General features: G+C 46.1%; 1 protein-coding gene across 9 annotated transcripts in view; it reads right to left on the minus strand.

Annotated features, from left to right (window-relative positions):
- gjc2 (gap junction protein gamma 2) overlaps positions 1-16,391 on the minus strand; it is a 202,843-nt gene extending 186,452 nt beyond the window's left edge. For 6 of the 9 annotated variants that reach the window (XM_068015260.1, XM_068015236.1, XM_068015298.1 and 3 more), the window contains exon 1: positions 16,012-16,391. The gene's annotated coding sequence lies outside the window, so the exon portion shown is untranslated. Of the gene's footprint in view, positions 1-16,002 lie in introns of all 9 variants that reach the window. The other 3 variants (XM_068015318.1, XM_068015281.1, XM_068015253.1) reach the window with 1 other exon arrangement.
- Between the last annotated feature and the right edge of the window lie 7,125 nt (positions 16,392-23,516).

The raw sequence follows: 23,516 nt of genomic DNA on the forward strand, positions 1-23,516 counted from the left end.
ACAATGGATAGGGTACAAATCGAGAGTGAGGAGGTACTGGAAAGGCTGGTGTTAAATTCCATCTGCCACGCATCTGCCCATTCTGTTGGCCTATCTATGTCCTATTGCAGGCAGTATCATCCACACTGTTTGCCACACCTCCAAGTTTTAGATCATTGGCAAATTTTGAAATTCTACTCTGTATTCCAAGATCCAAGTCATTTGTATACAGCAAAAAAATGCAGGGGCCCTAGCACTGACTCTTGGTGAAAACCATTGTCTACCAGCCTCCAGTCTGCAAAGCTTGGTCAAAGAGGTAGGTTTTAGGGAGCATCTTAAAAGGAGGAAAAAGTAGCGAGACAGAGAAGTTTAGGGAGAGAATTCCAGAGCTTAGGGCCTAGGCACTGAAGGCATGGCTACCAATGATGGAGCAATTAAAATCAGGGATGCTCAAGGGGCCAGAATTAGATGAACGCAGGTATCTCAGAGGATAGTGGGGCTGGAGGAGAGTGAAAACAAGGAGGCATTGCTTAACCAGGAGCCAAGGTAGGTCAGCAAGCACAGCGTTGATAGGTGAACTGGACGGCACAAGCAAGGACACGGACAGCAGAGTTATAGATGATCTCAATTTAGAGGGCAGAATGTGGGAGATCAGCCAGGAGTGATGTCACAGGAAAGCTGTGACCTGATTGGCTGGTAGGGAATCTGTACTGAATTTGAAAATAAAACATTGATAAAAATTGATTAAAATCACTAATTAATTAATAAGTAGAGTAACTAAACCTGAGGGAGGAGATTACTGTATTTCGCATTTAATATTTATAGTAGAAATCTAGCACTAGGGACCATATAGTTAATTGTAACATAATTTAGTAAGGATTTAATAAGTATTTATTTCTTTTCAAATAATTTATTAATTAGTGCTAGAAATGTCAGCTAGAGGGGCAAAGTGCTTCACCTGTGAGATGTGGGAGGTCCGTGACGCTTCCAGCGTTCCAGACGACTACATCTGCAGGAAATGTACCCAGTTGCAGCTCCTCACAGACCGCATGGATCGGTTGGAGCAGCAACTGGATGCACTAAGGAGCATGCAGGTGGCAGAAAGCGTCATAGACAGGAGTTTTAGAGAAGTGGTTACACCCAAGGTGCAGGCAGATAGATGGGTGACCGCTAGAAGGGGCAGGTAGTCAGTGCAGAAATCCCCTGTGGCTGTCCCCCTCTCTAACAAGTATACCATTTTGGATACTGTTGGGGGGGATGGCCTATCAGGGGAAAACAACAGCAGCAGCCAGAGCAGTGGCACCACGGCTGGCACTGTTGTTCAGCAGGGAGGGACAAAGCGCAGAAGAGCAATAGTTATGGGGGACTCTATAGTCAGGGGCACAGATAGGCGCTTCTGTGGACGTGAAAGAGACTCCAGGATGGTATGTTGCCTCCCTGGTGCCAGGGTCAAGGATGTCTCTGAACGGACACGGGCATTCTGAAGGGGGAGGGTGAACAGCCAGACGTTGTGGTACACTTCGGTACCAACGACATAGGCAGGAAGAGTGACGAGGTCCTGCAGGGGGAGTTTAGGGAGTTAGTTAGAAAGTTAAAAGACAGGACCTCTAGTGTTGTAATCTCAGGATTACTCCCTGTGCCACATGCCAGTGAGGCTAGAAATAGGACGATAGTGCAGCTAAACAAGTGGCTGAACAGCTGGTGTAGGAGGGAGCATTTCAGACATCTGGATCATTGGGATCTCTTCAGGGACAGGTGGGACCTGTACAAGAAGGACGGGTTGCATCTAAACTGGAGGGGCACAAATATCCCGGCTGCGAGGTTTGCTAGCGTCACTTGGGAGGATTTAAACTAGTGTGGCAGGGGGGTGGGAACCACAGCAGTAGGACAATAAGTGAAATAACTGAGGGGGAACTGGTAAATAAGACCAGTAAGACTAAGAGGAAGAGCAGGCAGGGAGATGTTGCGGAGCACAGCGGGACTGGTGGTCTGAAGTGCATTTGTTTCAATGCGAGAAGTATAACAGGTAAGGCAGATGAACTTAGAGCTTGGATTAGTACTTGGAACAATGATGTTGTTGCTATTACAGAGACTTGGTTGAGGGAAGGACAGGATTGGCAGCTAAATGTTCCGGGATTTAGAAGCTTCAGGCGGGATAGAGGGGGATGTAAAAGGAGTGGGGGAGTTGCATTACTGGTAAAGGAGAATATCACAGCTGTACTGCGGGAGGACACCTCGGAGGGGTCATGCAGCGAGGCAATATGGGTGGAGCTCAGGAATAGGAAGGGTGCAGTCATGATGTTGGGGGTTTACGACAGGCCTCCCAACAGCCAGATTTTGTAGACAGATTTTGGAAAGATGTAAAAGGTAACAAGGTTGTAGTGGTGGGTGATTTTAACTTCCCCTATATTGACTGGGACTCGCTTAGTGCTAGGGGCTTGGATGGGGCAGAATTTGTAAGGAGCATCCAGGAGAGCTTCTTGAAACAATATGTAGATAGTCCAACTGGGGAAGAGGCCATACTGGACCTGGTATTGGGGAATGAGCCTGGCCAAGTGGTCGAAGTCTCAGTAAGGGAGCATTTCGAGAACAGTGACCATAATTCCGTAAGTTTTAAGGTACTTGTGGATAAGGATAAGAGTAGTCCTCGGGCGAAGGTGCTAAATTGGGAGAAGGCTAATTATACCAATATTAGGCAGGAACTGAAGAATTTAGATTGGGGGCGGCTGTTTGAGGGTAAATCAACATCTGACATGTGGGAGTCTTTCAAACGTCAGTTGATTAGAATACAGGACTGGCATGTTCCTGTGCGGAAGAAGGATAAGTTTGGCAAGTTTCGGGAACCTTGGATAACAAGGGATATTGCGAGCCTAGTCAAAAAGAAAAAGGAAGCATTCATAAGGGCTAGAAGGCTGGGAACAGACAAAGCCCTTGAGGAATATAAAGAAAGTAGAAAGGAACTTAAGAAAGGAGTCAGGAGGGCTAAAAGGGGTCATGAAAAGTCATTGGCATACAGGATTAAGGAGAATCCCAAGGCTTTTTATACGTATATAAAGAGCAAGAGGGTAACCAGGGAAAGGGTTGGCCCACTCAAGGACAGAGAAGGGAATCTATGTGTGGAGCCAGAGGGAATGGACGAGGTACTAAATGAGTACTTTGCATCAGTATTCACCAAAGAGAAGGACTTGGTGGATGATGAGTGTAGGGAAGGGAGTGTAGATAGTCTGGGTCATGTCGTTATCAAAAAGGAGGTGGTGTTGGGCGTCTTGCAAAGCATTAAGGTAGATAAGTCCCCAGGGCCTGATGGGATCTACCCCAGAATACTGAGGGAGGCAAGGGAAGAAATTGCTGGGGCCTCGACAGAAATCTTTGTATCCTCATTGGTTACAGGTGAGGTCCCAGAGGACTGGAGAATAGCCAATGTTGTTCCTTTGTTTAAGAAGGGTAGCAAGGATAATCCAGGAAATTCTAGGCCAGTGAGCCTTACATCAGTGGTAGGGAAATTATTAGAGAGGATTCTTCGGGACAAGATATACTCCCATTTGGAAACAAATGAACTTATTAACGAGAGACAGCATGGTTTTGTGAAGGGGAAGTCATGTCTCACTAACTTGACTGAGTTTTTTGAGGAAGTGACAAAGATGATTGATGAAGGAAGGGCAGTGGATGTTATCTATATGGACTTCAGTAAAGCCTTTGACAAGGTCCCGCATGGCAGACTGGTACAAAAGGTGAAGTCACACGGGATCAGAGGTGAGCAGGCAAGATGGATACAGATGGCTCTGTCATAGAAGACAGAGGGTAGCAGTGGAAGGGTGCTTTTCTGAATGGAGGTCGGAGTGGTGTTCCGCAGGGATCAGTGCTGGGACCTTTGCTGTTTGTATTATATATAAATGATTTGGAGGAAAATGTAGCTGGTCTGATCAGTAAGTTTGCGGACGACACAAAGGTTGGTGGAGTTGCAGATAGTGATGAGGATTGTCAGAGGATACAGCAGGATATAGATCGGTTGGAGAATTGGGCGGAGAAATGGCAGACGGAGTTTAATCCGGACAAATGTGAGGTAATGCATTTTGGAAGATCTAATACAGGTGGGAAGTATACAGTAAATGGCAGAACCCTTAGGAGTATTGACAGGCAGAGAGATCTGGGCGTACAGGTCCACAGGTCACTGAAAGTGGCAACGCAGGTGGATAAAGGTAGTCAAGAAGGCATACTTGCCTTCATCGGTCGGGGCATAGAGTATAAAAATTGGCAAGTCATGCTGCAGCTCTACAGAACCTTAGTTAGGCCGCACTTAGAATATTGCATGAAATTCTGGTCGCCACACTACCAGAAGGATGTGGAGGTTTTGGAGACGTTTACCAGGATGTTGCCTGGTCTGGAGGGCATTTGCTATGAGGAGAGGTTGGATAAACTCGGATTGCTTTCACTGGAACGAAGGGGGTGTAGGGGCGACATGATGGAGGTTTACAAAGTTATGAGCGGCATGGACAGAGTGGATAGTCAGAAGCTTTTTCCCAGGGTGGAAGAGTCAGTTACTAGGGGACATAGGTTTAAGGTGCGAGGGGCAAAGTTTAGAGAGGATGCGCGAGGCAAGTTCTTTACACAGAGGGTGGCGAGTGCCTGGAACTTGCTGCCGGGGGAGGTGATGGAAGCAGGTATGATAGTGACGTTTAAGAGGCATCTTGACAAATACATGAATAGGATGGGAATAGAGGGGTACGGTCCCCGGAAGTGCAGAAGGTTTTAGTTTAGACAGGCATCAAGATCGGCGCAGGCTTGGAGGGTCGAATGGCCTGTTCCTGTGCTGTACTGTTCTTTGAGTGCATTGGAATAGTCAAGACTAGAAGTTACAAAAGCATAGATCAGAGTTTCAGCAGATGAGGCAGCTGTGGAATCAGCAACGTTACAGAGGTGGACAGAGGCAGTCTTAGTGATGGCGCAGATATGTGATCAAAGCTCATCTTGGCATTAAGTACAATGCCAAGATTGCAATCAGTCAGACAGTTGCCAAGGAGAGGGACGGAGTCAGTAGCTAGGGAACAGAGTTTGTAACGGGGACTAAAGACAATGGCTTCGGTCTTCCCAAATCTTAACAACAATATGTCAACATAAGAATAGATTCAATGGGTTGAAGGATAGGTGGACCAAGGGAAGAATATGGGCACATGCAATTAGTACTGCTGCTCGTGTGGAGAATAAACACCAACACTGAGTGGTTGTGTTGAATGGCCTACTTTTGTGTTCTATGTAATTCTATGAAGAGTTTGGATGGTGCCCCCTTTTTGTTGGCTGAGATTTTATAACTCTACAACATCAACAATAACTTGCATTTAGATAGCATTGTTACTGTGGAAAAATGTTCTAAATTGCTTCACTGAAGTCTTTTGGGCCTCCTTATCTCGAGAGACAATGGATACGCGCCTGGAGGTGGTCAGTGGTTTGTGAAGCAGCGCCTGGAGTGGCTATAAAGGCCAATTCTGGAGTGACAGGCTCTTCCACAGGTGCTGCAGAGAAATTTGTTTGTTGGGGCTGTTGCACAGTTGGCTCTCCCCTTGCGCCTCTGTCTTTTTTCCTGCCAACTACTAAGTCTCTTCGACTCGCCACAATTTAGCCTTGTCTTTATTTTTTCACTGAAGTACAACAAAACAAAGGCCACTTAGCCAAAGCAAAGATTAGGAGGGATGATCAAAAGCTTGGTCAAAGAAGTAGACGTTAAGTCAAGAACGATGGTGGGGAAATCAGACAACTGATCAGAGGTGGGCTCACAGTTCTAATCATAGCAGAGCCCAGCAAGTGAGTGCAAGACAGAAAGTTGAAGTGTCTTCAGCCAAAAGTACTTAAGAACATAAGAAATTGGAGTGGCAGTAGACCATACGGCCTATCAAGCCTACTCCACCATTCAATATGATCATAGCTGATCTTGGACTTCAACTCCACTTTCCCACCCACTCCCCAAAACCTTTGATTTCCTGAAAGACCAAAGATCTGTCTATCCTAGCTTAAATATATTCAACGATAGAGCATGTACAATCCTCTGGGGTAGAGAATTCCAAAGATTCACAGCCCTTTGAGTGAGGAAATTCCGCCTCATCTCAGTTGAAAATGATCGTCCCCTTATCCTGAGACTGTGCCCAGTGTTCTAGATTCCCTAGACATGAGAAACAACCTCTGTGTCTGTTCTGTAAAGCCCCTTCAGAATATTGTACGTTTCAATGAGATCACCTCTCATTCTTTTTATCTCTAGACATTATTAGCACAAATTATCTCACTTGGCCTCCTCCCAAAGTCCTCATGCAAGTTTCCAGCCAATTCAGTGCACTCCACATGGCATTAAGAAGCAGGTGAATGCAGTTGACACTAGCAAAGATATGGGTCCTGACACAGCTGCAAATAACTGCCGTTGACATCAAGGCAGAATTCAACCAAGTATGGGACAGTCGTGGTCAAAAACAAAACCCTCCGGTGGCTTGGTCATACCTTATACATGGGAAAATGGTCAAAGTAGCAGGATGTCCCAAATCACCACAGGAAATTCTCCAGCTTTTTCAGCAATGATCTGCCCTAAGTGGGGGTGCTCGCTGACAATTTCATCGTATTCAAAACCATTCACAATTCTGCCAATAACAACTTGCATTTATATAATGACTTTAACATAGTAAAATGTCTCCGGATGCTTGAATGATAATGAACTACCCAATGCCAGTCTACTGCAGGGCCTGGACAAAATCGAGGCTTGTGTTAACAAGTGACAGGTAACACCCATGCCACATACGTGCCAGACCATAACCATCGCCAACAAGAAAAACATTCCTCCTGAATTTCAATGGCAGCAGAGTTACCATTCAATAATTGTTACTATCTGTAATCAGAAGAGTGTAATGACTGTGGTAACTATTGCAAATTTCACTTCTTTTGATAGGAAAATACAGGAATGCTTCTCAATCATCTGCATCTTAAAGTTCTTCCAGACGCAGTAGTAGTTTCAGATCAAACTGCAGCATTGCTGAAACAGTTTTCATGGTCTATGGAAGATTGACTTTCCAGAGAAATTTGTCCAGATTAAGTGTCAGCACCATAGCTTGGTAAAGTGAGTGCTGCCTAAGCTTTTTTGCCATATAAACAGTATCAAACAAGAACATAGGAGCAGGAGTAGGCCATTCAGCCCATGGAGCCTGCCCTACCATTCAACACGATCATGGCTGATCATCCACTTCAATGCCTTTTTCCTAAACTATCCCAATATCAATTTATGTCATTGGTATTTAGAAATCTGTCAATCTCTGCTTTAAACATACTCAACGACTGAGCTTCTACAGCCCTCTGGGGTAGAGAATTCCAAAGATTCACAACCCTCATGATTAAAGACATTTCTCCTCATCTCATGCTTGTGTCTAGACTCTATGTTTGTTGTTTAGTATTGGGTATTTACCTATACTTCCACATCAAAAATGCTGACAAAGATCACAGAAGAGGACATATGCTAGCTTTCCTTTGTAGGTGAATGTGCTCCAGAGGCACACACTCAGCAAGAACTGCAGTCCATTATCAGCCAGCTTGTCAGAACAACAAACAACGAATGACCTTATTTTAAGCCTGAGATAACAGATATCATGTATTAGCCAATACCAGAAAATGCTGCAACCAACCACCGCTATTGATAGTACCAAACAAAAAATTATCAGATGGCTCAGTTGTCTGGATAATGTATTTTCAAATGATGCACTTGAATCAGAAAAGCCAGCTCAGCCTTTGAAAGATCTGAAAAAGCATACCTGTAGCCAGCATGGGATTAAATTCACAACAAAGCTAAAAGTAGCCTTCTATATGGGTGTAAACTCTAGGTGTGTTCATCAGCTCTGCCTCCAACACCTGAAATCCATCCTGCACATCAATTGGCAGGGTTGAGAGATTCTGAAGCGTACAAAGACCACCTACATCAGTGCGCGATATCTTGAAAGAAAAGTAGCAACAGCAAAAATCTGAAAGCAACAGTTTGTCGACTCCAGATGGGTTGTTTGAGTCTGTGAAACATATGGGAGAGCTTGTCTCCCTCAAATTAGCCTTACTTGTCATCAAGGCTCATTCGCTTTCAAACAAAGGCTGTTATTTTCAAGTATGAAGGACTACTATAATGGTATTTATTGACAGTGACACAAAGTTAAATTTGCATTCCACTGCTAGCTCTTGAGCCTCTTTGGGCAGGTAAAGTATTAGTCTGTGCACTCTTGCAGATCCACTCTCCAGCATCAGAGTGTGGATTAAATATTAACAAGTGCTCTCTTGCTGGATCTTTGCCATCACTAAAATGATTATAAATTAAGTTTCAAAACATTCATAGCCAGACAAAGCTTTTTAAACTATGTAGGTACTGAAGCTACTGCAATGCCACAGAGGGATCAACCAACCTCCTACTGCTTCCAAAATCAGACATCAGCACACAGTTCTGCACACAGTCTAATTTATTACTGCAAAGCTAAATTGACTTAGCACCGATTATAGACTGCGTATATTGTACAACTGTTAAGTCTATCAAGCGGTTTAATCAAGGCTCTGGGCAAAACTCAACTCAAGTCTGCTCAGGCCATCCACATTCAGAATAGCACCCTAGCAGTGCTTCAGTACGCTACTCCATTTGCAATTAACTAATTTTTCTAAATTAAAATATTTTGCTCGTCAGATTACTGCTGATAAAAAAATCACAATTAATTGCAAACAAGCCACTGCTAAAGTCCAATAAAGAAATGCAATTTTCTCCCAATCCTTCCTGAATATGTGGACTCTTGCCGAGTTATAGTTGCTGGCAATCTTGGGTTACTTCACCCAAAACGGCCAAACTTCATGGGGCCAATTTCAACCTACACCACCCATCAGGAAGCTTGTTTTAAATCCCATCTGATTTTACTTTCTACTGAAGTTAACAAACAGTAATATTGGGAGCTGTGTAAAACTGGTGTTCCACCCAATGCTTGGGTTTCTGGCCTGATGAGTTGAGTTAAAATTACCCCCATGTGACAGCCCAGATTGATATTAAGCGTCACCTTGAGTGTCATCACAAACAATCTTGGAGAATCACAATTTGAGTCCAATACTCTCCTTATCCAACGTCTACACAGGCAGCTTTTTCAACAAAAGTGCTGGGATGCTGTTATCAATGATAGTGCACCAACTGCCTCCATGACTAGGATAAGCCAACTCAGGAAAGACTGAGGATCAAACTTAGAACCTTTTATCTGTGAGGCAGGAGGGCACAAAGTACAGCTCATAACTACTGTTACTGTGATCTGGTAAGTTCTAAGAGATAATGTGCTATTTAAGAAAAAATATTTAGTATCAGATTTTGTTGTAAGAAAATAACGGTGTCTGAACGACAAACTATGCTACTGATGCTCAAATCGGTCACCAACTTTTAGCAAGAACAAGATACCCCATGAATTGAGAATCGTCACAAGTTGATAGCCAATTTGCACTGCTCTGCCGTTAACTTCATAAAAACAGCATTTCTCGTTTAACCTTCCCATGATTTTCATGCAGTTGCTGTATTTGCACATTAATTGCCAATTAAACTCATTGCAGGAAGTCAGGACTAGTAATTAACTAGTAACACCCTTTTAATGAAATGAATATTGTTAATTACTGCCAATTAACCTCCTTTGCCTAGAAAACAAAGTATAAATAGTCACTTGGTAGGACAGAACTTACATTTGCGCATACTGGAAGCTACATGTATTAATACACAGAAAGAACATGTACACACATTGCGCCTGTTTCAGCTAAACAAAATAAGTGACAGCAATTCACTGGTTCATTCCTCAGGGCAATGCCTTGACTAATCAGAGTCAAGCTGCCTAGTTTAAATTTCAAACAAAGCTTGACAGTTAACTGTCAGTTACCATAAACTGGTGCATTCTCTATGGTAACACCTCTACCAGAGTCCACTTGCTAACAAATCAGCACTCTCTTCTCATACAGTATAAATTTGTTGCTTTCCCTTACATTGGTATTCTTGCGAATTGTCCTGATAAGTACAAGACAAAAAGCTTCGACAAAATGTCTGTTTTCAGCAATACCCAAATTATAAGTAGGCAGTCTCATTCCTTCAGGCTGTCAATTGTTTTTGGAGATTTTAAAAATGTAAAATTAATTTAACTTTTTTTTATTATTTTTCCTGTCTTTTTTTCCTCTCTCTCTTAATCCAATCTTTCTTTTCCTCCCTATTTCTCTTTCTGCACATGATCTGACATTGAATTCACCCACTCCAATTTAACCTCCTCCTCAGTCCTTCCTCTGTTCTCAATCCTTAAATTTCATTGGTTAAGGAGATACACTATTTGTCCCATTGTTCACCAAGATCCCAGATACAGTTAAAACCTAAACATGCATGAACAAATCTAACTAATGGGGCACGCCACAAGATGTCCCATAATAACTCTCAGCAATACAATTACGTCATCACAGTTCTTATTGTTACTTCCTGCTACATTGTTTTGTATTTAAGAAATTAAAAACTCCATGCAAAAGTTCACAATACATCGACAAAAGACCAATGTCAGTGTGAACTACCACATCAGCCAATGCAAGGCCATTAGAGTTTTCAGGATAGGCTGCCCCTATGCCTGGCAGAAAACATATAGCACTTTTCATTCCCATTTTTCTTGTTTCAGTTTTTCTTTCCTCTTTTCTTGAAGTCATTGGCAATGAAATTGGTCCGTACCAGTAACACAAGATAGGCTCATAGCGAGAGGGCAATCAGAATGACCAAGACCATTAAGGGATGGGATTATGGGAGGCAATTACATAAATTAAGCATTTTCTCACTAGAAGATTGAGAAATGATATGATTGCTATTTTTAGAATTTTCAAGTGACCCAGATAATTAGATTAGAGATACAGCACTGAAACAGGCCCTTCGGCCCACCGAGTCTGTGCCGAACATCAGCCACCCATTTATACTAATCCTACACTAATCCCATATTCCTACCAAACATCCCCACTTGTTCCTATATTTCCCTACCACCTACCTATACTAGTGACAATTTATAATGGCCAATTTACCTATCAACCTGCAAGTCTTTTGGCTTGTGGGAGGAAACCGGAGCACCCGGAGAAAACCCACGCAGACACAGGGAGAACTTGCAAACTCCACACAGGCAGTACCCAGAATCGAACCCGGGTCCCTGGAGCTGTGAGGCTGCGGTGCTAACCACTGCGCCACTGTGCCGCCCCTGATGTAGATCATGACAAGTTGTTTCAACTTTAGAATCAGAGAATCTTTACCGAACTGATCTAAAGTCCTCTTAAAGTATGATTCTATATTTCTCTTTTGCTTTCTATTTACATAAATAACTTTGACATTATCAAAAGACGACTGATATTGATGTTTTCTAATGATACCAAATTATGAGCATTTCAAACTCTGAGAAAGAATGCAACACACTGCAGGAGGATATAACGAGGTTATCAGAGTGGATAGGTGGAAGATGCAGTTCAATGTAGACAAAAGGTAAAGTTGCATATTTTTGGGAAAAAATGTTTAGAGATTCATTGAAGAGGCAGCACCCAGCATGGATACAATAGGTCAAATGGCATTCGTTAACATAATATCTAGAAATTTATGAGCGAGACTGGACACTGAGTGTTGCCTGGCATTCAACTGCAAGTCTGAGGTCTACATATGTACATTTTCCAGCAAGATCACAGAATCACAGAAAATTTAAGGCACAGAAAGAGGCCATTTGGCCTATCCTGTCTGTGCCAGCTGAAAAACGATCCCCATTCTAATCCCACCTTCCAGCATTTGGTCCGTAGCTCTGCAGATTCCTTTTGAATGTGTTGAACATCTCTGCCTCAACTACCCAATTAGGCAGTGAGTTCCAGACCCCTACCACCCTCTGGGTAAAAAAGGTTTTCCTCATCTCCCCTCTAATGTTTCTACCAATCACTTTAAACCTATGCCCCCTAGTCACTGATCTCTCTGCTAAGGTGAATAGACCCTTCACCTCCACTCTATCCAGGCCCCTCAAAATTTTGTACATGTCAATCAAATCTCCCCTCAGCCTTCTCTGTTCCAAGGAGAACAACCCCAACCTATCCAATCTTTCCTCATAGCTGCATTTTTCCAGTCCTGGCAACATCCTCATAAATCACCTCTGTGCCCTCTCTAGTGTAACTACATCCTTTCTGTAATAAGGTGACCAGAACTGCACACAGTACTAACCAATGAGTTATACAGTTCTAGCATAACTTCTCTGCTCTTAATTCTATACCTTGGCTAATAAAGGAAGGGATTCCATATGCCTTCTGAACCAACTTGTCGACCTACCTTCAGGGATCTGTGACATTCACTCCGAGGTCCCTCACTTCCTCTACACTTCTCAGTATTTTCCCATTAATCGTGTATTCCTTTGCCTTGTTTGACCTCCCCAAATGCTTCACCTCACACTTCTCCGAGTTGAATTCCATTTGCCACTTTTCTGACCATCTGACCAGACCATCAATATCTTCTATTTTGCTTTTACATCAATATCTTCTTGTAGCCTACAGCTATCCTCCTCGCTATCTATCACACAGCCAATCTTTATGTCGTCTGCAAACTTCTTGATCATGCCCCCTACATTTACGTCCAAATCGTTAATATATACCACAAAAAGCAGGGGACCCAGTACTGAGCACTGCAGAACGCCACTGGAAACAACCCTCCAGTTGCTAAAACACCCGTCAATAACTACACTTTGTTTCATGCCACTGAGCCATATCCACCCTGCTGCATTTCCCTGGATCTCATGGGATTTTATTTTTTTAACCAGTCTGCCATGTGGGAGCTTGTCAAAAGCCTTGCTAAAATCCATGTAGACCACATCAACTGCACTACCCTTATCTATCTTCCTTGTTACTTCTTCAAAAAATTTGATTAAGGTGGTCAAACAAGATCTTCCCTTAACAAATCCATGCTGACTTCCTTGACTAACCTGTGCCTTTCTAAGTGACAGTTTATCCTGCCCCTCAGAATTGATTCCAATAATTTGCCCGTTACTGAGGTTAGACTGACTGGCCTGTAATTATTCGGTCTATCCTTCGATCCCTATTTAAACAGAGGTACAACATTAGCAGTTCTCCAATCGTCCGGCACCACACCTGTATCCAGTGAGGACTGGAAAATGATGGTCAGACCTTCTGCTATTTCCTCTCTTGCTTTTTTTTTAAAACAGCCTAGGATACATTTCATCTGGCCCTGGTGATTTTTCAACTTTCAAGAATGCTAATACCTCCTCTCTCCCTATATCTATCACATCCAATACTTCACACTCTTCCTCCTTAACCACAGTATCTGCATCGTCCCCCTCCTTCATGAAGACTGACGCAAAGTATTCATTAAGAACCATACCAACATCTTCCATCACTACACATAGGTTACCTTTTTGGTCTTTTACGGGCCCTACTCTCTCCCTAGTTATCCTCTTAATTTATTTATTTAGAGATACAGCACTGAAACAGGCCCTTCGGCCCACCGAGTCTGTGCCGACCATCAACCACCCATTTATACTAATCCTACATTGATCCCATATTCCTACCACATCCCCACCTTCCCTCAATTCCCCTACCACCTACCTATACTAGGGGCAATTTATAATGGCCAATTTACCTATCAACCTGCAAGTCTTTGGGGGGGGTTCACCTTAATTTTGCTTGCCAATATTCTTTCATGCCCTCTCTTTGTATTCCTAATTTCCTTTTTGATTTTACCCCTCCACTTTCTATGCTCCTCTTGGCTTTCTGTAGTATTGAGTTCTCTGTGTCAGACATAAGCTTTCCTTTTCTGCCTTATCTTAGGCCTGTAGGCTCCTTGACATCCATGTGGCTCTAGATTTGGCCGTCTTACCCTTTCTCTTTGTGGGAACATGTTTACTCTGAACCCCTTGAATCTCCCCTTTGAATGCCTCCCACTGTTCTAACTCTGATTTACCTTCAAGTAGCTGTTTCCAGTCCACTTTCGCTAAATCACTCCTCAGTTTAGTAAAATTGGCCTTGCCCCAATTGAGAACTCTAATTCCTGTCCTATCTCAGTCCTTTTCCGTAATTACGTTAAAACTGACTGAATTATGATCTCAACCACTGCCACCCCTTCTACCTGCCCGTCTTCATTTCCTAAACTTAAGTCATAGAGTTATACAGGCCCTTCAGCCCATCGTGTCTGTGCTGGCCTAAAACTGCACACTCTCTTGTTGGACTTGCTAGATACTGGGCAAAAATGTTCTCCTGAATGCACCTCAAGAATTCTGCTCCTTCAATTCCTTTCAGACTAAAACTATCCCAGTTAATATTGGAGTAGTTAAAATCCCTGACTATTACTGCCCTATTATTTTTGCACTTCTCAGGTATTTGTCTACATTTCTGTTCTTCTATCTCCCTCTGACTGTTTGGGGGTCTATTGTATACTCCCAGCAGTGTGACTGCCCCTTTTTTATTCCTTAGCTCATTCCATATGGCCTCATTTGATGAGCCTTCCAACATACCATCCCTCCTCACAGCCGTAATAGTTTCCTTGACCAATATTGCCACTCCCCCTCCCTATCGCGTCTGAAAACCCTGTAACCAGGAACATTGGGCTGCCATCCCTGACCCTCCTTAAGCCATGCTTCTGTAATAGCTATGATATTGTACTGCCACGTGTCTATTTGTGTCCTTAGCTCATCTGCTTTATTTGCTATACTCCTTGCATTAAAATAAATACCCTTGAGCACTGCCAAACTTCTTTTTTAATTTTCTATCCTTTGTTTCCTCTGCCTTCCAGACTCATCCATTTTCATTTCTGATTTTGTCCCAACTGAGTCTACCCTCATGTCCCCATTCCCCTGCCAAACTAGTTTAAACCTCCCAACAGCACTAGCAGAATGTCCCACAAGGAACTCAGTGCCAGCTCTGTTCAGGTGCAACCCGTCTGGCCTATACAGGTCATATCTCCCCCAGAGCCGGTCCCAATGTCCCAAGAATATAAAGTCCTCCCTCCTGCACCATCTTTCCAACCACGCATTCATCTGTCTTATCCTTCTATTTCTATACTCACTTGCACATGGCACTGGGAGTAATCTGGAGATTACTACTTTTGAGGTCCTGCTTGCGAATTTCTTTCCTAGCTCCCTAAATTCTGACTGCAGGACCACATCCCTCTTTCTACCTACGTCCTTGGTTCCGATGTGGACCACGACTGCTGGCTGTTCACCCTCCCCCTTCAGGATGCTCTGCAGCCGCTCAGTGACATCCTTGATCCTGGCACCAGGGAAACAACACACCATCCTGGATTCACATTTGCGGCCACAGAAACACCTGTCTGTTCCCCTGACTACTGAATCATTGTATAACTATCAGGTTTGGAAATCAAACTGTTTTCCTACCCTCTATCTCAGGGACACTGCGGCCAATTACACAACCTCTACAGCCAACAACTGGGATTGGCCAACTCAACAAAGATTGGGGATCACTTGCTGGAACATTCCTAGAGTACAGACCTTAATCACAGCATTTACCATTGGGCCAAACGTGCTCCAACTCCTCTGAATTAGAAGTTTAAAAGGATGTACCTTTAAAGGGATGAGGGTGGTGTTCATTTATTTTTGTCTGGGGATGGAGAACAGCCAGAGAAGTTATGCACCATTTTCATCATAAACATGTGCTCGTAATAAGAGGCAGTGGCAAGTTATTAACAGAATTATATCACAAAAATGAAATTTGCCATATAAACGTTTTCATGAAAAACACTTCCATGGCTCCCTTTAAGGAACTATTCATGGTCCCCACTATAGTTCCATGGACTCCATGACCGCATGGTATCTTTAAAATACTATTCCGTGGTCCCCTTTAAGGAGCTACTCCACGGTCCCTTTAAGGAGCTATCCCCCCGCCCCGGTAAAAACTCCTCAGCCGTACAGCAACCGCTCGATATTATTACCTCAGCAGAGAAAAGTATATTTTTAAAGGAAGAAGCGGCGCAATTGTCGACATTAGCTGTGATGTTGTACGTACTTCACTCACTTTTGTTTTTATTTCTCTCCCTCTGGTTTCTCTCAGTGTTGGTTCACTGCGTTGCTCTCTTTCCGTTCACCATCTGCGCCGTCTCCGTCCAGGCTCTCCACATCCATCATCACCGGCTTCACCCCCACCACTAAAACAAAATCACTTCACATTCCCCGCCTCTCCCCCCTTCACTTTCCAAAGTAGGGATTTAAAATATACTTTTTGTATCTAATTTCAACTGCAAAAAAAGAAAAGCCAAACACATGAATTAATTCCTTTGCCCATTGCCATCAAAGTTCTCACAGAAATGCCGCCCAAAGGCGGCCGTTCGGCGGCTCCGAGCGGAGAGGCTGCGCCTGTTTCGTGTCCGATCCAATTGGCGGCACCGCCGCTCGAGCCCGGTCACCACGAGCGGTCACAGGGCGCGAGGCACGTCAGGCGAGAAGAGCCCGCCCATCGTTACCCCCATCCCTGCCCCCGCCCATCGTTACCCCCATCCCTGCCCCCGCCCATCGTTACCCCCATCCCTGCCCCCGCCCATCGTTACCCCCATCCCTCCACCTGCCCATCGTTACCCCCATCCCTGCCCCCGCCCATCGTTACCCCCATCCCTCCACCTGCCCATCGTTACCCCCATCCCTGCCCCCGCCCATCGTTACCCCCATCCCTCCACCTGCCCATCGTTACCCCCATCCCTGCCCCCGCCCATCGTTACCCCCATCCCTGCCCCCGCCCATCGTTACCCCCATCCCTCCACCTGCCCATCGTTACCCCCATCCCTGCCCCCGCCCATCGTTACCCCCATCCCTCCACCTGCCCATCGTTACCCCCATCCCTGCCCCCGCCCATCGTTACCCCCATCCCTCCACCTGCCCATCGTTACCCCCATCCCTGCCCCCGCCCATCGTTACCCCCATCCCTCCACCTGCCCATCGTTACCCCCATCCCTGCCCCCGCCCATCGTTACCCCCATCCCTCCACCTGCCCATCGTTACCCCCATCCCTGCCCCCGCCCATCGTTACCCCCATCCCTGCCCCCGCCCATCGTTACCCCCATCCCTCCACCTGCCCATCGTTACCCCCATCCCTGCCCCCGCCCATTGTTACCCCCATCCCTGCCCCTGCCCATCACTACCCCATCCCTGCCCCTGCCCTTCGTTACCCCCATCCCTGCCCCTGCCCATCGTTACTCCCATCCCTCCCCCTGCCCATCATTACCCCCATCCCTCCCCCTGCCCATCGTTACCCCATCCCTCCCGCTGCCCATCATTACCCCCATCCCTCCCCCTGCCCATCATTACCCCCATCCCTCCCCCTGCCCATCATTACCCCCATCCCTCCTGCTGCCCATCATTACCCCCATCCCTCCCTCTGCCCATCATTACCCCCATCCCTCCCTCTGCCCATCATTACCCCCAACCCTCCACCTGCCCATCGTTAACCCCATCCCTCCCCCTGCCCATCGTTACTCCCATCTCTGCCTCTGCCCCTGCCCATCGTTATCCCAATCCCTCCCACTGCCCATCGTTACCCCCATCCCTCCACTGCCCATCGTTACCCCCATCCCTGCCTCTGCCCATCGTTACCCCATCCCTCCCGCTGCCCTTCATTACCCCCATCCCTCCCCCTGCCCATCGTTACCCCCATCCCTCCACCTGCCCATCGTTACGCCATCCCTCCCGCTGCCCATCGTTACCCCCATCCCTGCCCCTGCCCATCGTTACCCCCATCCCTCCACCTGTCCATCGTTACCCCATCCCTCCCGCTGCCCATCGTTGCCCTCATCCCTGCCCCTGCCCATCGTTACCCCATCCCTGCCCCTGCCCATCGTTACCCCCATCTTCCCCCCGCCCATCCCTGCCCATCGTTACCCCATCCCTCCCGCTGCCCATCGTTACCCCATCCCCGCCCCTGCCCATCGTTACCCCCATCCCTCCCCCTGCCCATTCCTGCCACTGCCCATCATTACCCCCATCCCTCCCCCTGCCCATCGTTGCCCCCATCCCTGCCCCTGTCCATCATTACCCCCATACATGCCCATCATTATCCCCATCCCATCGTTACCCCCATCCCTGCCCCTGCTCATCGTAACCCCCACCCCTGCCCCTGCCCATCGTTATCCCCACCCCACCCCCATCCCTGCCCCTGCCCATCATTATCCCCACCCCACCCCCATCCCTGCCACTGCCCCTGCCCATCATTATCCCCACCCCACCCCCATCCCTGCCCCTGTCCATCGTTATCCCCATCCCTGCCCATCGTTCCCCCATCCATACCCTTGCACCTGCCCATCGTTACCCCATCCCTCCTCCATCCTTGCCCCTGCACCTTCTCATTGTTATCCCCACCCCTCCCCCATCCTTGCTCCCTGCCCATCGTCACCCCTGTCCAGCCCCCTGCTGCTCCCCCCACCCCTGCTGCTCCCCATATCCCATCCCTGACCCCAACCCTGCCCCACAGTTCCTAGCCCCTGCTTGCCCCACATCCATGCCCCCTTGCCCCTTCCCACCCTTGCCTCTGCCCTTCTCCCATCTCTGCCCCACAGCCCGTCTGCCATCCCTGCCTCCACCCTTCTCCCATCTCTGCCCCACAGCCCCTCTACCATCCCTGCTCCTCCCCATCCACCCTGCCCTGCCCTTCTGCATCCCTGCCGCTCCTCTATACCTGCCCCTCTGCCCTTCCCCATCTCTGTTCCCTGCCCTTCCCCCATCCCTGCCCCACAGCCCCTCCCCATCCCCTCTGCCCCTCCCACCCCTATCTTTGCCCCACTCTTCCCCATTTCTGCATCCCTGCCCCTCCCCGTCCACTGCCCCACCTTATTCTTGTCCTGTGCCCCTCCCCATCCCTGCCCCTCCCCGTCCACTCTGCCCCTTCCCCATTCCTGCCCCTCCCCATCCGCCAACCACTCTGCCGCTGCCCCACCATATCCCTGCTCCCACCCTTCCCCATTCCCCCATCTACTTTGCCCCTCCTCCATTCCCCCCTTTGCCCATGCCCCCATCTCTGCTCACACACCTCTCCCCCTTCCCTCCCCCTTCCCTCCCCCACACACTGACACCCTGCCAACAAATATATCACATTAATAACAAGCACTGTTCTCAGGGGTGGCAGAGCTTTCGACACAACACACTTTAATCATATTAATACCAACATCAGAATTAATAGGCCAGAACCCCTGCAAAAATCGCAACAATAAGCACTGCACTAGGTCAAAATCACTTTAATAATTTTAATTTAATCACTATAATAATCAGTCAGAACCCTCCAAAATTACATTAACGGTCTTAATATTAATATCACAATAACCGATGGGTTGAAATCCTGGGACTCCCTCCCCATTAGCACTGTGTGTGTACCTACACCACACAGACTGCAGCAGTTCAAGAAAGCAGCTCACCACCAACTTCTTAAGGGCAATTAGGGATGGGCAACAAATGCTGGCTTTTAAGCGACACTCACATCTCATGAATGAATAAAGGAAGCACACTAACAATCCTTTAAATAATATTAATATACTCATTGTAATAAGAAGCTAGACCCCTCCAAAAATCACTAATAATCACTAATAATATTAATCTAATCCTTTATGATAGAGAACCAGCAGGCTCGATATGAGGTTATGGGTTAAAGCTGGCAATAAAACTTAAGGTCTACAAGAGAATAGTTATAACTGTAGGTGTGCGATATCTGGACTACTTACAATCACCACATCAGTGAATGTAATCATTTCCACCTATGTTGTGTCAGAAAAGGAGTATAGTAGCATCGTGGTTATGTTACTGGACTAATAATCTGTAAGACATGAGTTCAAAGGCAGGGCAGCTGAGGAACTTAAATTTAATTGAATACTGATGACCAGAAAACTACCCGATTGTTGTCAAAACCCATCTGGTTCACTGATGTCCTTTAGGGAAGGAAATCTGCCATCCTTACCTGGTCTGGCCTACATATCCAGACCCACAGCAATGTGGTTGACTCTTAACTAGCTTCTGCAATGGCCTCGCAAGCCACTCAGTTGTATTGAAGGAGGCGGCCAACAACCACCTTCTCATGGACAATTGGGGATGGGCAATAAATGCTGGCCCTTCCAGTAATGCCCACATCATAAATTAATTATAAAAACATGAAAATTCAATATTGGCACAAGATTCTGGACGCTGAGGACCTCAGAAGAGCAAATGTGACAGGCATAGCAAAAATGGTAATAAAGACACAACTAGGGCAGTCTTAGCTCACCTCGTCCGAATGCCTGATCCTAGATTACCCTAAAAAGGTATTTACAGTGAGCTGAAATTTGCAGGATGATCTCGTAGTGGTTAGTTCTAAAGATATAAGGATTGCCTAATGACCAAACTAAAAAAATGTGGCATTTCAACTGAGAAAGGATGCTTATGACTGTAAAAAGTTGCAAAAGATGATTCACAATGGCACGACAAATCTTAAAGCAGGTTGTATCCTGTGAAAGAGTAAGATGAAGCGGAAAAAGGGTGCGTATGACAGATGTTAGGTTGATAATACAAGTGAGAACCAGGTCGAATATAGAAAGTTCAGAAGGGAAGTGAAAAAAGAAATAAAAGCAGCAAAGAGAGAGTATGAGAATAGACTGGCAGCTAACCTAAAAGGGAATTCTAAAGTCTTCTTTAGTAAAATGGTAGTAAGAGGAGGGATGGGTTCGGGACCAAAAAGGAGATCTCCACATGCAGACAGAGGGCAAAGTTAAGATACTAAATGAATACATAGCATCTGTCTTTGCCAAAGATAAAGAAGCTGTGAAAGTTAAAGTGTAAGAGGAGGTAGTTGAGATACTGGATTGGCTAAAAATTGATTTAAAAAAAGGAGGTACCATGCTGTTATGCTCTCCTGGGCGTATCCTCTCCACATTGGACGATGAAGAAATCGCCCATCGCCTGGGAAAAGCAAGACCAGCATTCGGCAGGCTCATCCACAGGCTTTGGAGAGAACATGGAGTCATCTGAAAATAAAGATCAAAATCTACCAGGCAGTGGTTCTCACAACACTTCTCTATGGCTGTGAGGCATGGACAACCTACCGGCATCACCTAAAGCAACTAAATGCATTCCACCTTTGCTGCTTAAGATCTATCTGCAACATCAGGTGGCAGAACAAACCCCTAACACTTGCAAGGTGCTGCATACCTGGTATCAAGAGAATGCTCATCAGAGCTGAGCTTCGCTGGGTCGGCCATGTGATTTGCATGGAAGATTCCCGCATACCAAAAGCTGTATTCTACAGCCAGCTGAGCAGAGCAACCTGCACGGATAGGACATCCCAAACCTAGCTACAAAGACATTCTGAAAGCCAATCTCAAAGCCTGTAAGTTGGACCCCACTATATGGGAAAAACCAAACATGAACAGATCCAAATGGAGAAGTCTCTGTCATCAAACAATCTCAACATTCGAGGAGAACAGAATCAGGTCCATACAGGGCAAGCAAGCACACCGCAACGCCAGTGCCCTCACCCACCCCTCCAACAGTGTCTTCATATGTAATGTTAGCAATCAAGATTTTGTTTAACATCACATATGAGATGACACTAACCTAGACGGTGAACAGCCAGTCTCTTTACTGAACACTCCATAACTAGGCTGTACTTAAAGTTGGTAAGTCACCAGGATCAAATGGGATGCATCTGAGGATGCTGAGGGAATTAAGGACGGAAATTACAGGGGTACTGGCCATAATCTTCCAATCCTCCTTAGATACAGGGGTGGTGCCAGAGGACTGGAGAATTGCAAATGTTACACACTTGTTCAAAAAAGGGTGTAGAGATAAATGCAGCAACTACAAGCCAGCCAGTTTAACCTCGGTGGTGGGAAAGCCTTTAAAAACAATAATCCAGAACAAAATTAACAGTCACTTAGATAATTGTGGATTAATTAAGGAAAGCCTGCACGGATTTGTTAAAGGCAAATTATGTTAGACTTGCCAGCAAAGTTGAAGCCCATCGAATAAAAGGGACAGTGGCAGCATGGATACAAAAGTTGGCTGAGTGACAGGAAACAGAGAGTAGTGGTGAACAGTTGTTTTTTGGACTGAAGGAAGGTATCATAAGATCATGAGACAGACAGGTTGAATGGGCGGACACATGGCAGATGAAATTTAATGCAGGGAGCTGCGAAGTGATACATTTGGTAAGAACAAGAAGAGGCTAAAGGGTACAAGTCTAAATGGGGGCAGGAACAGAGAAATCTGGGCATATGTGCACAAATTATTGTGGCAGGGCAGGTTAAGAAAGATATATGGGATCCTGGGCTTTGTAAATAGAGGCATAGAGTATGAAAGCAAGGAAGTTATAGTGAACGTTTATAAAATACTGGTTCGGCCTCAACTGGAGCAATGTGTCCAATTCTGGGCATCACACTTTAGGAAGGATATGGAGACTTTGAGAGGGTGCAGAAAAGATTTATGAGAATGGTTCCAGGGTCGAGGGACTTTAGTTTGTAGGTAGATCGGAGACGTACGTTGTCCTCAGTACCTTGCTCTACGGCAGCGAGGCCTGGACAACGTATGTCAGCCAAGAGCGACGTCTCAATTCATTCCATCTTCGCTGCCTCCGGAGAATCCTTGGCATCAGGTGGCAGGACCGCATCTCCAACACAGAAGTCCTCGAGGCGGCCAACATCCCCAGCTTATACACACTACTGAGTCAGCGGCGCTTGAGATGACTTGGCCATGTGAGCCGCATGGAAGATGGCAGGATCCCCAAGGACACATTGTACAGCGAGCTCGCCACTGGTATCAGACCCACCGGCCGTCCATGTCTCCGCTTTAAAGACGTCTGTAAACGCGACATGAAGTCCTGTAACATTGATCACAAGTCGTGGGAGTCAGTTGCCAGCGATCGCCAGAGCTGGTGGGCAGCCATAAAGGCGGGGCTAAAGTGTGGCGAGTCGAAGAGACTTCGCAGTTGGCAGGAAAAAAGACAGAAGCGCAAGGGGAGAGCCAACTGTGTAACAGCCCCGACAACCAATCTTATCTGCAGCACCTGTGGAAGAGTCTGTCACTCTAGTATTGGTCTTTATAGCCACTCCAGGCGCTGCTCCACAAACCACTGACCACCTCCAGGCGCTTACCCATTGTCTCCCGAGACAAGGAGGCTGAAGAAGAAGAAGAAGGAAGGAGATCGGAGAAACTGGGGTTGTTCTCCTTAGAGAAGAGGAAGATTGGAGGAGATTTGTTAGAGGTGTTCAAAATTATGAGGGTCTGGACAGAGTAGATAGAGAGAAACGGTTCCCATTGGTGAAGAACCAGAGGACACAGGTTTAAAGTAATTGGCAAAAGAATCAAAGGCGACATGAAGAAAAATCTTCTTATGCAGCAAGTGGTTGGGATCTGCAATGCATTGCCTGAGGGTGTGATGCAGATAAATTCAATCATGGCTTTCAAAAGGGAATTGGATAAGCACCTGAAGAGGAAAAAAAAATGCGGGGCTACAGGGAAAGGACAGGGGAGTGGGACTAGCTAAATTGCTCTTGCAGAGAGCTATAGGCTTGACGGGCT

The sequence above is a fragment of the Heterodontus francisci genome, chromosome 2, assembly GCF_036365525.1.
Source record: "Heterodontus francisci isolate sHetFra1 chromosome 2, sHetFra1.hap1, whole genome shotgun sequence".
NCBI lineage: Eukaryota > Metazoa > Chordata > Chondrichthyes > Heterodontiformes > Heterodontidae > Heterodontus > Heterodontus francisci.